At 42.2% G+C, this 14,242-nt stretch overlaps 2 protein-coding genes across 2 annotated transcripts in view; one reads left to right on the top strand and one right to left on the bottom strand.

The window, feature by feature from the left end:
* P2RY14 (purinergic receptor P2Y14) overlaps positions 1–6,134 on the bottom strand; it is a 91,507-nt gene extending 85,373 nt beyond the window's left edge. Inside the window, exon 1 of the mRNA XM_077290758.1 lies at positions 6,042–6,134. The gene's annotated coding sequence lies outside the window, so the exon portion shown is untranslated. The remainder of the gene's footprint in view (positions 1–6,041) is intronic.
* The window catches only part of MED12L (mediator complex subunit 12L), a 995,158-nt gene that overhangs the window by 341,062 nt on the left and 639,854 nt on the right, over positions 1–14,242 (top strand). The gene's annotated exons all lie outside the window — the stretch shown is intronic.

Below are 14,242 nucleotides of genomic sequence, written 5' to 3'. Positions count from 1 at the left end.
TATACCATGCTCCTAGTTACTTTGAAAATCATTTACTTTGTGTGCTTCCTCACCCTTTGCTGTAGGACATTTTGATACCCAAAAACGTTTCTAGAATTAAAGCAACCTAAATACCCAAGCCACGGATCTGATTTGGCAGTTTTACAAGGTCAACCACATCTAGAAGCATCCAGAGCACGTCCCGGTCTCCCACTCATTTCCAAAGTGGGTGGAAAATTGTTGGTTAGTAATGGGGAAGGAGAGAAACTCACCTATATGATATCCCTTTGGCAGGAACCAGAGAGCACCGTTGAAAGCACGCAAACAAGCACCGCCTTATATCTCCTCTCTCATCTCTGTCTATCGCCCTACACGTGCCCTCCATTCTACAAATTACCTAAGACTAACATCCCCTGTAATCCAAACCTCACACCTTCATCTCCAAGACTTCTCTCGTGCTGCACCAGCTCTCTGGAATGCACTTCCCCAGACGATCAGACTGATACCTAGCCCCGACCTATTCAAGCGCGCTTTGAAAACCCATCTCTTCAAACAAGCCTACCACATCAACTACTCAGTAAACTAACTTTGCCCTGTTCCCTCCTTCCAAATATTATTCTTAATCTGCACCCTACTATTCATCTGTCTCCACACCCTCCATGCACACGATTAACTGCACTTGATACTTGACTATTGCACTTAAACACACGGGCTGATGACCGGATCATGCAGCTTTGTATAAAAATCCCTATGTATTATAATTGCCAGACCTGAAATAACAAGCACTTTTCACCTATTGTGTCCCCCCATTGCCTTGTAGATTGTAAGCTTGCGAGCAGGAACCTCACCCCTAATGTCACTGTTTAAATTGTCTTAACTTGTATTGAATTTATTGTCTATACATGTCCCTGCTTAATTGTAAAGTGCTGCGGAATATGTTGGCGCTATATAAATAAAAATTATTATTATTATTATTATTAAAAAATAAATCTTCATGTAGGTTTTTGACTAGAAAATTAAAAAGTTTTAAGTCTAGGAAAATATTAAAAAAGCTATAAGGTATGGCTATATGGAATAGTATAAACTATTTATGGTATGGCTGCAATCCAAGTGACCTGGAGAATCATGTTGCATGTCATTTTTATCATACAATGTAAGCTGTGTAAATGAAATTAATAATAAATGATATCAGAACAGCATTTTTTCACCATTTCACCTGACATCATTGTTTGTCCTTTCTTCAGTATTTTGTACAGTAAATTGAATGAAGTACAGGTGCTTCTCACAAAATTAGAATATTATCTAAAAGTTAATTTATTTTGGTTCTTCAATGCAAAAAGTGAAACTTATATATTTTATAGAGCCAATACAAACAGAGTGATTTGTTTCAAGTGTTCGTTTCTGTTAATGTTGATGATTCTGGCTTACAGCCAATGAAAACCCAAAAGTTATTACAGATTGAAAAATGATTTTAAAATCCGAAATGTTGGCCTACTGAAATGTATGTTCAGTAAATGCACTCAATACTTGGTCGGGGCTCCTTTTGCATCAATTACTGCATCAATGTGGCGTGGCATGGAGGCAATCAGCCTATGGCACTGCTGAGGTGTTATGGAAGCCCAGGTTGCTTTGATAGCAGCCTTCAGCTCATCTGCATTGTTGGATCTGGTTTCTCACGTCTTCCTCTTGACAATACCCCATAGATTCTCTATAGGGTTAAGGTCAGGCGAGTTTGCTGTGATACTTTTGTTTTTAAACCAGGTATTGGTACATTTAGCAATGTGGACAGGTGCCAAGTCCTGCTGGAGAATTAAATTTCCATCTCCAAAAAGCTTGTCGGCAGAGGGAGGCATGAAGTGATCTAAAATTTCCTGGTAGACGACTGAGCTGACTTTGGTCTTGACAAAGTGGACCTACACCAGCAGATGACATGGCTCCCCAAACCATCACTGATTGTGGAAACCTCACACTAGACCTCAAGCACCTTGGATTGTGGCCTCTCCACTCTTCCTCCAGACTCTGGGACCTTGATTTCCAAATGAAATGCAAAATTTACTTTCCTTGTGGAGTTTGTGAATGACTGCCTTCTGGACATGTCAAGTCACCAGTCTTCCCCATGATTGTGGAGCCTACTGAAACAGACTAAGGGACCTTTTTAAATGCTTAGGAAGTCTTTGCAGGTATTTTTTTGTTAATTATTCTAATTTACTGAGATAATGACTTTTGGGTTTTTATTAGCTTTAAGCCATAATCATCAACATTAACAGAAATAAACACTTGAAATATATCACTCTGTTTGTAATGACTCTATATAATATATGAGTTTAACTTTTTGCATTGAAGAACTGAAATAAATTAACTTTTTGATGATATTCTAATTTTGTGAAAAGCACCTGTAACTCAAAACTGCAATTCGCTTTTTAAAAACAGTGTGGTGAAATGTCACAGAAATACTGTTCTGCCAATGTTTTCTGGCTCTGTTATTCCTGTTTTAATGCCATTCTTTGTACAGTAAAAATGACTTTGCAACATGATTTCCTAGGTTACAAAGATGTTGGAAAGATCTAATACATGATATTTTCAGTGAAAATTGAATAATTCCCCAGGTCATTAGGACTGCATCGATATCATACCTGGCAAGTTTCTTTATACATTATATATATATATATATATATATATATATATATATATATATATATATATATACTGTATATATAGTGACAAAAATTAAATACAGGTTAAAGAAAAAAATTGGTTAGTGTGGCCATTTTCATTTTCCAACAATGAAGTTGTATGGAGACTTGCATTTTTTGCCTGGCGACCTGACATGTATATTTGCACCATTTTGGGGTACATACCATGTTTTGATATCTATTTATTGCAATTTTTGGGGGGAGGCACGAAGTCTAAAAAATTGCAACTCTGACAATTCTATATATTATTTTTGCTTTACAATGCTTACTGCACGGGCTCAATAATTTTATATCTTGTTAAATCAGACTTTTATTGCATCAGTAATATCAAATATGTTTTTTCTTTTCGTTTATTTTTAATCTGGAAAAAAATTGAATTTACTTTATTTTTAAGTCCCCGTAGGGATATTAAAAATATTAAAAATGTGATCGTTAGATTACTTATTCTATATTAATGCAGTATTGAGGTATTTTAGGAAAACGATGGCCTCTTTTGACGGCTGGGCTTTACAGTAGAACCAAGATGGCAGTCATGGATGACGGCCTTTAACAGGGCCACGACTGCCATGGAAATCCATCGGTTCTGAGCCTGCGACATACATGCATGTCAGGAAGGGGTTAATGGCAAAACTGGATCTGATGCAAACAGAAGCAGAGGCAGAGCGACTGATTATATTATGGGTTCTGTCTGGATTCTATTAAGGGCCTGTTTTTAGAATGAACAAAACAAGTGCAGGGTGCTAAAAACAGGCCCGTAACTGAACTTAGCCGGACCCAATAATAATCATTGGGGTCCCTCTGGTTTAGTTTGTATCATTATGCAATTAATCAATTTTTGACATTAATTACATTTGTCTGTATTTGCAAATGGAACAGTCAAAAGACATAACAGTGCAATTGGTGCCTTAGCCACCTTGCCAGGGAGCCGTGTTCATACCATCTCCATTGGTATATTTCGGTTGTTAATAAATAGACGAGATTCACGTGTATTTCTGGATACTGTACATTAAAAAGATCCCTCTTTAGCAATATCTACCCTTTCTCCCAAGTTGTAGGGCATCATAACAGTCACCAAGTGAAAACAGCGCCATCCACCCTCTGTGGTCAGAACTGCACAGAAAACTTGTTTGCTCAGGTAAGAACGCCAGAATAGGGTTAAGTGCAGGTTCCTTTTAGATTGAGCTACTGTACACTTATTAATAAATGATGAATTCCCAGCTAATGCTTGTGAGCAGCCATACCATGCTGTTCTGTTGAAGGCAGCCTGAGTTGTGCTGACATATTGTGGTGGGGAGCTGGAAGTATCCGTAAGGCCCAGAGGCTGTAATGCACAGTACCAACAATCACAATTCTTATCTGCCGTCTAGTTGTGAAAGCACTTAAGATAAACTTCAGTAACTTCCCCTTGTTTTCATTTACATCCTATAAATGTCTCATCCAACTTTCAACATCAACTGAACCCTGCTCAGTAGCTCATCCTCAGTGCAAAATCTGTAAAGCCGCCTATAGTCTTTAATAGCTGCTGAGTCGACTGGATGGGGATTCGGCAGCTTTCTCATTTATCTCTCCCATATACAGGAACGATGGGTCTGCCGGGTGCTCCTGTGTTCTCTATGGGAGGAACACTGCCAAACATCTGTGGTAGTGACTTTTATCTTGGGGAAGAAAAGGATCGGCAGTCCGAAATCAGACATATTGGATCTTTATCTCCCCAACAATCATCTGTTTGGGACCCCTTACATATTAGACAGTTGATATCAACAGGTTTGGACTGTGTGTGGAGGCTTTAATACAGCCTATCCAATTACCACAAGTCCTAGATTTCTCACTTGAGACCATTCTTGCCCCCCTGGGGCCTAAATGCAACTTTTACCTCTGCCGCCCTGTAGTTACTTCTCTGATAACTGCACTACCAGTCACAGCGCTCCTTTCGTATGTAATAAGCACAGTCAAGCAGATCTTCACCATCTGTAGACTAATCAGGCTGACATTCCCATTAATTACATTTAATTAAAGGGGTTTCTTCCCCAGTGAACATTTGTGGCCAATCAATTTGATATCCATTTACGACATATTAGTAGTTGTCAGTCCTGCATTCTGGGGAAGATTTGGCCATCTATAGTCACTACCTATCATATTATGTAGCAATATGGAAACAGCCAAGCACATTTTTCATTCATCTGCTCCAGCATCTCTGACATTTAACATCCTATCAGTCCTAATAGAGATAAAAACCCTCTATAATTTTGATGATGATGGAACATTAAAGTATTTATTAAAAGGAAAACACAAAGAAGCTTTCTTAGACTCAGTATAAATTGGTCAAATATACTGTGTTCTGGCAATTTTCAGTTTTCCCAAGACGACCACATTGAAAAGAGAATTTGGGCATTTACCTCACCAAACTTTTATTTAAAATATGTGTTCAAAACTGTAGATTTGTTGGAGCTCTGTGTAGATCAGTCATTGTGAGAGTAATATGTGCTGCCATACCACTCGAGATAAGATGCCGCATGCCGAAACTTCTGTCCTGGTTCACCATTGTGAGTCTTCATTAAGTGGAAGCAGAGGCTGCTGTCACACACACCTGACCACACTCAGTTTCTGGTGGTTATGTCCCATTTTGAAGGCATATGACTGGCACAATTCGTTGATTTTGGCACGATGTGTAATTAATTGCTATTATTTGCCCTTAACCCATAAATGAATCTGATGCGTGAGTCAACAATTTACATTTTGGGCATGGTACAAGATGATTTATATAGTGAATTCACAGATTACCGATGCCCTACATACTTGGCTTTTAAATCGGGAAATGAGTTTTCAGGTTTAACCTGTTCTGTATGTGATGTACTTACTGTGTAATAAGCTACTGGATGTGATGAGAAATCGTGATCCTTGTGATATTTACATTAATATAATATGCAAACATCATTTCGCTTCCCAAACTCTCAGCACATCACAGATAGGAGGCCGTCTGCTTTCCCTCTCATTTAGGATTCCTACTATTTGTGCACACTTCGCTTCCTTCCCTCTGTACTCATGCGGCAGCCTTTACCCAACATAACACCAGGACTAATGTAACACCGGTAGATGGCACTCAACTGAAATTAGGCGCATTTGCATCTAGTTCTTATTATATTTCTTATAATTGTTGGACAAATAGCGATTTTATTCTTACTAAACAGGAAACTGATGCAAATCGCTTAAGTCTACACCAATGTTGTAGCATTTAATTGTCGAAGGAAAAATCTGAGACTTAAAAATGTATAAAATAATCAGTTCTACATGTATAGCATTTCTAAAAGCAATAGTATGGTGCAGCAATAAAGCAAATAACTTAATAAATGAGATGGATGAGTACGTTACCTGCCCTACGAGATGCTTTAAGGCACTGTAAGATCCTCTATTCTGATGTTTGCCAACCCCTTCATGATTACAAGAGGAAACTCAGCGGTGCAGTCCAGCTCCAGAACTCTGACAGCCTGAGACCTGGGTCCTCCCCTTCTGCTCAAAGCTCGTGAAGCTAGATCACACTATTCTGCACTTCAACATCCCTCGTCTTTACCTAGCAGCCCAATAAAAAGCTTTTGTAGATGGTCCAACATCTGCAGGGATGATTTGCTTAGCAAGTATTAATGATGCTTGGCAATAAATAAATATGGATAAAAATCAAGCATTCATTCTGTTATTGGCTATGTATCTATGGAAAACTACAGATGTAGCAGAGCTGGAATTAACTCCTTGGAGTTGCACATTTCTGCACCATGATATATCTCTGAGGGGTTGTCCATTTTATATCTGTCTACCTGTAGAATAGGTGTTAACATGCTGATAGGTGGAAGTCCGCACTGGCCAGTCAGGTCCAAAAATTGCCGAACAGTGCGGAAAAAAGGGCATTTTCTCCCCCTGCCCGTAAAACTTGTTTGGGTGTGTCGGTAATTTTTTTTTAAGCTAGTGAGACTTGTACAAATTTTTACTAGTGGATTTATCACTCTTTGACAGCGCACAGTGAATGTAGCTAACATCTTAGGATCTGTAGACTGGTATCACTTCTAATCTTAATTGTTTATGATGGTCATCTAATGTGTCCGTAAAAAAGTTGGTTGTCCATGAGTTTAGCTATCTAGAAAAAATAAAAAATAAAGTTGGCAACTATATGATCAGTAGGTGGATCAAAATTTTTTTTTTTTCCCTTATGAGAAAATGGACAGAGGTCGAGCGTCCAAACTGCAGCGACATTTTGTAACTGTTATACCAGTTACAAAATGGCGCTGCAGTTTGGACGCTCGACCTCTGTCCATTTATTGTGGGGCTGCCGAAAAAAGATGTACGCAGCGCTTGGCAGCCATGGTTGAGAATGTGGAAAAAAAGGTTACCTGTTCTGATCAGTGTGGGCCCGAGCAGTCAGATGCCCACTGTTGTGAATTCTGTTCTCGAGCTCCCTCCTGTGGTTATGAATGGTACTTCGGTGAGTTCTGTTATTGGACTCCCTCTGGTGGCTGTGAGTGGAGCTGCTGGTTCTGAGATTCCTTCTCCAGCTGATCTCGTTCAGGCCTTGGCTGGCTGCTCTATTTAACTCCACTCAGATCTTTACTTGATGCCAGCTGTCAATGTCCTAGTACTGGTTCAGTTCTCTTGGATCTTTCAGATGACTTGTCTATTTCAGCAAAAGCTAAGTCCCTGCTAGCTTATTTGTTACCACTGTGTTTTTGTCCAGCTTGCTATTATGATTTAATCTTGTTAGCTGGAAGCTCTGGGATGCAGAGTGGCACCACCGCGCCGTGAGTCGGTGCGGTGGTTTCTTTTGCACACTCTGCGTGGTTTTTTGTTAGTATTTTATGCTGACCGCAAAGATACCTTTTCTATCCTCTGTCTGTTTAGTTAGCCTGGCCTCCTATGCTGAAACCTATTTCATTCCAGTGTTTGTGACTTCCATCTTAACTCACAGTCAATATATGTGGGGGCTGCCAATTTCTTTGGGGAATTTCTCTGAGGCAAGGTAGGCTGTATTTTCTGTCTTTAGGGGTAGTTAGCTCTTAGGCTGTGAAGAGGCGTCTAGGCAGAGTCAGGAACGCTCCACGGCTATTTCTAGTTGTTGTGATAGGATTAGGGGTTGCGGTCAGCAGAGCTCCCACTTCCCAGAGCTCGTCCTGTATTGCTAGTTTGCTCATCTGGTCATTTCTAGTGCTCCTAACCACCAGCCAAACATAACAGCCCACTAATCAAGTTAGCAACTATACTGTGGACAACCCCTTTAAATAGGACTTCACAGCTCTCCTGACTTAGCTGTGCTTTACTAAATACTTGCATTCCCCATAAAATCACTCAGGACATTGTGTTGTATGTTCCTCTGTTATTTCTCCTGGACATTTATTTAAAACTAGATGGTGGCCCGATTCTAACGCATCGGGTATTCTAGAATATGCATGTCCAAGTAGTATATTGCACAGTCCACGTAGTATTTTGGTCAGACACGTAGTATATTGCCCAGTGACGTAGTATATTGCCCAGCTACGTAGTATATTGCCCAGCCACGTAGTATATTGCCCAGCCACGTATTATATTGGCCAGCCACGTAGTATATTGGCCAGTCACGTTGTATATTGCCCAGCCACGTAGTATATTTCCCAGTGATGTAGTATATTGCCCAGTGACGTAGTATATTGCCCAGTGATGTAGTATACAGCACAGAGCCACGTAGTATATTGCCCAGTGACGTAGTATATTGCCCAGCTACGTAGTATATTGCCCAGCCACGTAGTATATTGCCCAGCCACGTAGTATATTGCCCAGCCACATAGTATATTGCCCAGCCACGTAGTATATTGCCCAGCCACGTAGTATATTGCCCAGTGACGTAGAATATTGCCCAGTGACATAGTATATTGCCCAGTGACGTAGTATATTGCCCAGTGACGTAGTATACAGCACAGAGTCACGTAGTATATTGCCCAGTGATGTAGTATATTGCCCAGCGACGTAGTATATTGCCCAGCCTGTTGTGAATTCTGTTTGTGGGCTCCCCCGGTGGTGTTTTATGGTATTGCCACTTATTTGCCTTCTTCTATCCTTGATCACCTGTTGACACCCATTAGGGGAGTTTCCTATTTAAGGCTGCTTGGCTGCTGGTCCGATGCCGGCCAACAATGTATCAGTAGCATTCTGTTGCATTCTCCTGCCTCAAGTTCCAGTTCAGCTAAGTTGAATTTTGTTCCTAGTTAATGTTATTTTTTGTCCAGCTATCTGCAATGTGACTCTCTGCAGCTGGAAGCTCTCGTGGACTGAAATTGCCACTCCAGTGGCATGAGTTGTCACTGGAGTTTTAAAGTAATTTCAGGATGGTGTTTTTGAGTAGTGTTTTGAAGTTGACCGTGAAGTAACTCTTTCCTGTACTTCTGCTATCTAGTAAGCGGACCTCACTGTGCTAAATCTGCTGTTCATCCTACGTATGTCTTTTCCTCTTGACTCACCGTCAATATTTGTGGGGGCTGCTATCTCCTTTTGGGGTTCATCTCTGGAGGTAAGGCAGGCCTGTATATTCCTCTGATAGGGGTAGTTAGATCTCCGGCTGGCGCGTGGTGTCTAGAGCATCGTAGGAAACACTCCCCGGCTACTTCCAGTGTTGTGTCAGGTTCAGGTCACGGTCACTTTAGTTTCCATCACCCGAGAGCTAGTCCGTTTGTTATTTTTGATTTCCCTGCCATTGGGAAAATCATAACAGTTTGGCCGGCCCACATGTGTTAAAACTATGCACTAAAGCAGGAAAGGATATGAAAAGGTTTTTTTTTCCTTCTGTGTTTGGAAAGTGCACCTTAGTGCTTATTTGTACTCCTTGCTTAAACTGCAGTGTTCAGCCTTTTTTTTTTTTTTTTTCCTCTCCTCTTAATCTTTGAATGGCTTTGGTTACACCTGTTTGAATCATGGATCCACAGAGTTTGGTTGCAGGTCTGAATAACCTGGCTTCAAAGGTCCAGAACTTACAAGATTTTGTTATACGTGCTCCAATGTCTGAACCTAAGATCCCTATGCCTGAATTTTTTACCGGAGACAGATCCCGTTTTTTGAATTTCAGAGAGAATTGTAAATTGTTTTTGTCTCTGAAATCTCACTCTGCTGGTGATCCTGCGCAACAGGTTAAAATTGTTATTTCTCTATTGCGGGGTGACCCACAAAGTTGGGCATTTGCATTGTCGCCAGGGGATCCTGCGTTATTAAATGTAGATGCGTTTTTTCTGGCTTTGGGGTTGCTTTATGAAGAACCTAATTTAGAGATTTTGGCTGAGAAAGCCTTGATAGCTCTTTCCCAAAGGCAAGATGAAGCTGAGATATACTGCCAGACGTTTCGTAAATGGTCGGTACTTACTAAATGGAATGAGTGCGCTCTAGCAGCTAATTTCAGAGAAGGTCTCTCTGATGCCGTGAAGGATGTCATGGTGGGGTTCCCTGTGCCTACAGGTCTGAATGATGCTATGAAATTGGCTATCCAGATTGATCGGCGTTTACGGGAGCGCAAATCTGTGCACCATATGGCGGTATCTTCTGAGCAAAAATCTGTGCACCATATGGCGGTATCTTTTGAGCAAAGACCTGTGCACCATATGGCGGTATCTTCTGAGCAAAAACCTGTGCACCATATGGCGGTATCTTCTGAGCAAAAACCTGTGCATCATTTGGCGGTGACCTCTGAAAAGGTACCAGAGCATATGCAATGCGATAGTGTATTGTCTAGAGGCGAACGACAGAATTACAGGCGCAAAAATGGGTTGTGCTTCTATTGTGGAGATCCAGCTCATGTTATATCAGCATGCTCTAAACGCATAAAGAAGGTTGATAAAAAGGTTGATAAATCTTTTTCTATGGGTACCTTGCAGTCTAAATTTCTTTTGTCCGTGACATTGATTTGTACTTTATCATCTGTTACTGTGGATGCTTATGTGGATTCTGGCGCCGCTCTGAGTCTCATGGATTGGTCCTTGGCCAAGCGTTGTGGGTTTGATTTAGAGCCTCTGGAGGTTTCTATTCCCTTAAAGGGTATTGATTCTACACCTTTGGCTAGCAATAAACCACAATATTGGACACAAGTGACTATGCATCTTTCCCCAGACCATCAGGAGATTATTCGTTTCCTTGTGTTATATAATCTACATGACGTATTAGTACTTGGATTACCATGGTTACAAATTCATAATCCAGTCTTGGACTGGAGATCAATGTCTGTGCTGAGTTGGGGATGTCGGGGGATTCATGGGGATGCACCTTTGGTTCCCATTTCTTCATCTACTCCCTCTGAGATCCCAGCATTTCTGTCAGATTTTTATGATGTCTTTCAGGAGCCTAAAACTGATTCTCTCCCCCCTCACAGAGAGTGTGACTGCGCTATTGAGTTGATTCCCGGTAGTAAATTTCCTAAGGGTCGCTTGTTTAATTTGTCTGTACCTGAACATACTGCTATGCGGGAGTATATCAGAGAATCTTTGGAAAAGGGTCATATTCGCCCCTCTTTGTCTCCATTGGGGGCAGGGTTTTTCTTTGTGGGTAAAAAGGATGGTTCATTGAGACCTTGTATCGACTATCGACTTCTGAATAAGATTACTGTTAAATACCAGTACCCGTTACCTTTACTGACTGATCTTTTTGCTCGCATAAAGGGGGCGAAGTGGTTCACTAAGATCGATCTACGTGGTGCGTATAATTTGGTGCGGATTAAGCAGGGGGATGAGTGGAAGACCGCATTCAATACGCCTGAAGGCCATTTTGAGTATTTGGTAATGCCTTTCGGTCTCGCGAATGCCCCTTCCGTTTTTCAGTCCTTTATGCACGATATTTTCCGTGAATATCTGGATAAATTTATGATTGTGTATTTGGATGATATTTTGATTTTTTCGGAGGACTGGGAATCTCATGTTCAACAGGTCAGGAGAGTTTTTCAGGTTTTACGAGCTAATTCTCTATTTGTGAAGGGCTCAAAGTGTATTTTTGGGGTTCAGAGAATTTCCTTTCTGGGATATATTTTTTCCCCTTCATCTATGGAGATGGACCCTGTTAAGGTTCAGGCTATTTGTGATTGGATACAACCTACTTCTCTAAAGAGTCTTCAGAAATTCTTGGGATTTGCTAATTTCTATCGCCGATTCATAGCGGGTTTTTCTGCCATTGCTAAACCTTTGACTGATTTGACCAAGAAGGGTGCTGATGTTGCTAATTGGTCCTCTGCGGCTGTGGAGGCCTTTCGGGAGCTTAAGCGCCGCTTTTCTTCTGCTCCTGTGTTGCGCCAGCCTGATGTTTCGCTCCCGTTCCAGGTTGAAGTAGATGCTTCCGAGATCGGAGCAGGTGCAGTTTTGTCGCAGAAAGGTCCTGACTGCTCAGTGATGAGACCATGTGCGTTTTTCTCTCGAAAGTTTTCGCCCGCTGAGCGAAATTATGATGTTGGAAATCGGGAGCTCTTGGCCATGAAGTGGGCATTTGAGGAGTGGCGTCATTGGCTTGAGGGTGCTAGACACCAGGTGGTGGTCTTGACTGACCACAAAAATTTAATTTATCTTGAGTCAGCCAGGCGTCTGAATCCTAGACAGGCGCGCTGGTCGTTGTTTTTCTCTCGATTTAACTTTGTGGTCTCATATCTGCCTGGGTCTAAGAATGTGAGGGCGGATGCCCTCTCTAGGAGTTTTGAGCCTGACTCGCCTGGTGATTCCGAACCTACTGGCATCCTGAAGGATGGGGTGATATTGTCAGCTGTCTCCCCAGACCTGCGGCGCTCTTTGCAGGAGTTTCAGGTGGATAGGCCTGATCGCTGTCCGCCTGGTAGACTGTTTGTCCCTGATGACTGGACCAGTAGAGTTATTTCGGAGGTTCACTCTTCCGCGTTGGCAGGTCATCCTGGAATTTTTGGCACCAGGGATCTGGTGTCTAGGTCCTTCTGGTGGCCTTCCTTGTCTCGAGATGTACGTATTTTTGTGCAGTCTTGTGATGTTTGTGCTCGGGCTAAGCCCTGCTGTTCCCGGGCCAGCGGGTTGTTGTTGCCCTTGCCTATTCCTAAGAGGCCTTGGACGCACATCTCTATGGACTTTATTTCTGACCTTCCTGTTTCTCGTAGGATGTCCGTCATCTGGGTGGTGTGTGACCGTTTTTCCAAGATGGTTCACTTGGTACCTTTGCCCAAATTGCCCTCCTCCTCTGAGCTGGTCCCTCTATTTTTTCAGAATGTTGTGCGTTTGCATGGTATTCCTGAGAATATAGTTTCTGACAGGGGTACTCAGTTTGTGTCTAGATTTTGGCGGGCGTTCTGTGCCAGGATGGGCATCGACTTGTCGTTTTCGTCTGCATTCCATCCTCAGACTAATGGCCAGACTGAGCGTACTAATCAGACCTTGGAGACTTACTTGAGGTGTTTTGTGTCCGCTGATCAGGACGATTGGCTTGATTTTTTGCCATTGGCAGAGTTTGCCCTTAACAATCGGGCCAGTTCTGCCACTTTGGTTTCTCCATTTTTTTGTAATTCAGGGTTTCACCCTCGCTTTTCGTCCGGTCAATTGGAGTCTTCGGATTGTCCTGGAGTAGATGCTGTGGTTGATAGAATGCATCAGATTTGGGGACAGGTTGTGGACAATCTGAAGTTGTCCCAGGAGAAGACTCAACAGTTCACTAATCGTCATCGGCGTGTCGGTCCTCGTCTTTGTGTTGGGGACCTGGTTTGGTTGTCTTCTCGATTTGTTCCTATGAAGGTCTCGTCTCCTAAGTTTAAGCCTCGGTTTATCGGCCCTTATAGGATTCTGGAGGTTCTCAATCCTGTGTCCTTTCGTTTGGACCTCCCAGCATCTTTTACTATTCATAATGTTTTTCATCGGTCATTATTGCGGAGGTATGAGGTGCCGGTTGTTCCGTCTGCTGATCCTCCTGCTCCTGTGCTGGTTGAGGGTGAGTTGGAGTATGTGGTAGAAAAGATCTTGGACTCCCGTGTTTCCAGACGGAAACTTCAGTATCTGGTTAAGTGGAAAGGCTATGGTCAGGAGGATAATTCTTGGGTGACAGCATCTGATGTTCATGCTCCTGATTTGGTTCGTGCATTCCATAGTGCTCATCCAGATCGCCCTGGTGGTTCTGGTGAGGGTTCGGTGCCCCCTCCTTAAGGGGGGGGGTACTGTTGTGAATTCTGTTTGTGGGCTCCCCCGGTGGTGTTTTATGGTATTGCCACTTATTTGCCTTCTTCTATCCTTGATCACCTGTTGACACCCATTAGGGGAGTTTCCTATTTAAGGCTGCTTGGCTGCTGGTCCGATGCCGGCCAACAATGTATCAGTAGCATTCTGTTGCATTCTCCTGCCTCAAGTTCCAGTTCAGCTAAGTTGAATTTTGTTCCTAGTTAATGTTATTTTTTGTCCAGCTATCTGCAATGTGACTCTCTGCAGCTGGAAGCTCTCGTGGACTGAAATTGCCACTCCAGTGGCATGAGTTGTCACTGGAGTTTTAAAGTAATTTCAGGATGGTGTTTTTGAGTAGTGTTTTGAAGTTGACCGTGAAGTAACTCTTTCCTGTACTTCTGCTATCTAGTAAGCGGACCTCACTGTGCT

Source organism: Ranitomeya variabilis, chromosome 2 (genome assembly GCF_051348905.1).
Source record: "Ranitomeya variabilis isolate aRanVar5 chromosome 2, aRanVar5.hap1, whole genome shotgun sequence".
NCBI classification, from domain to species: domain Eukaryota; kingdom Metazoa; phylum Chordata; class Amphibia; order Anura; family Dendrobatidae; genus Ranitomeya; species Ranitomeya variabilis.
The sequence above is the reverse complement of the archived record's forward strand: the minus strand, read 5'-3'. Positions and strand labels throughout refer to the sequence as shown.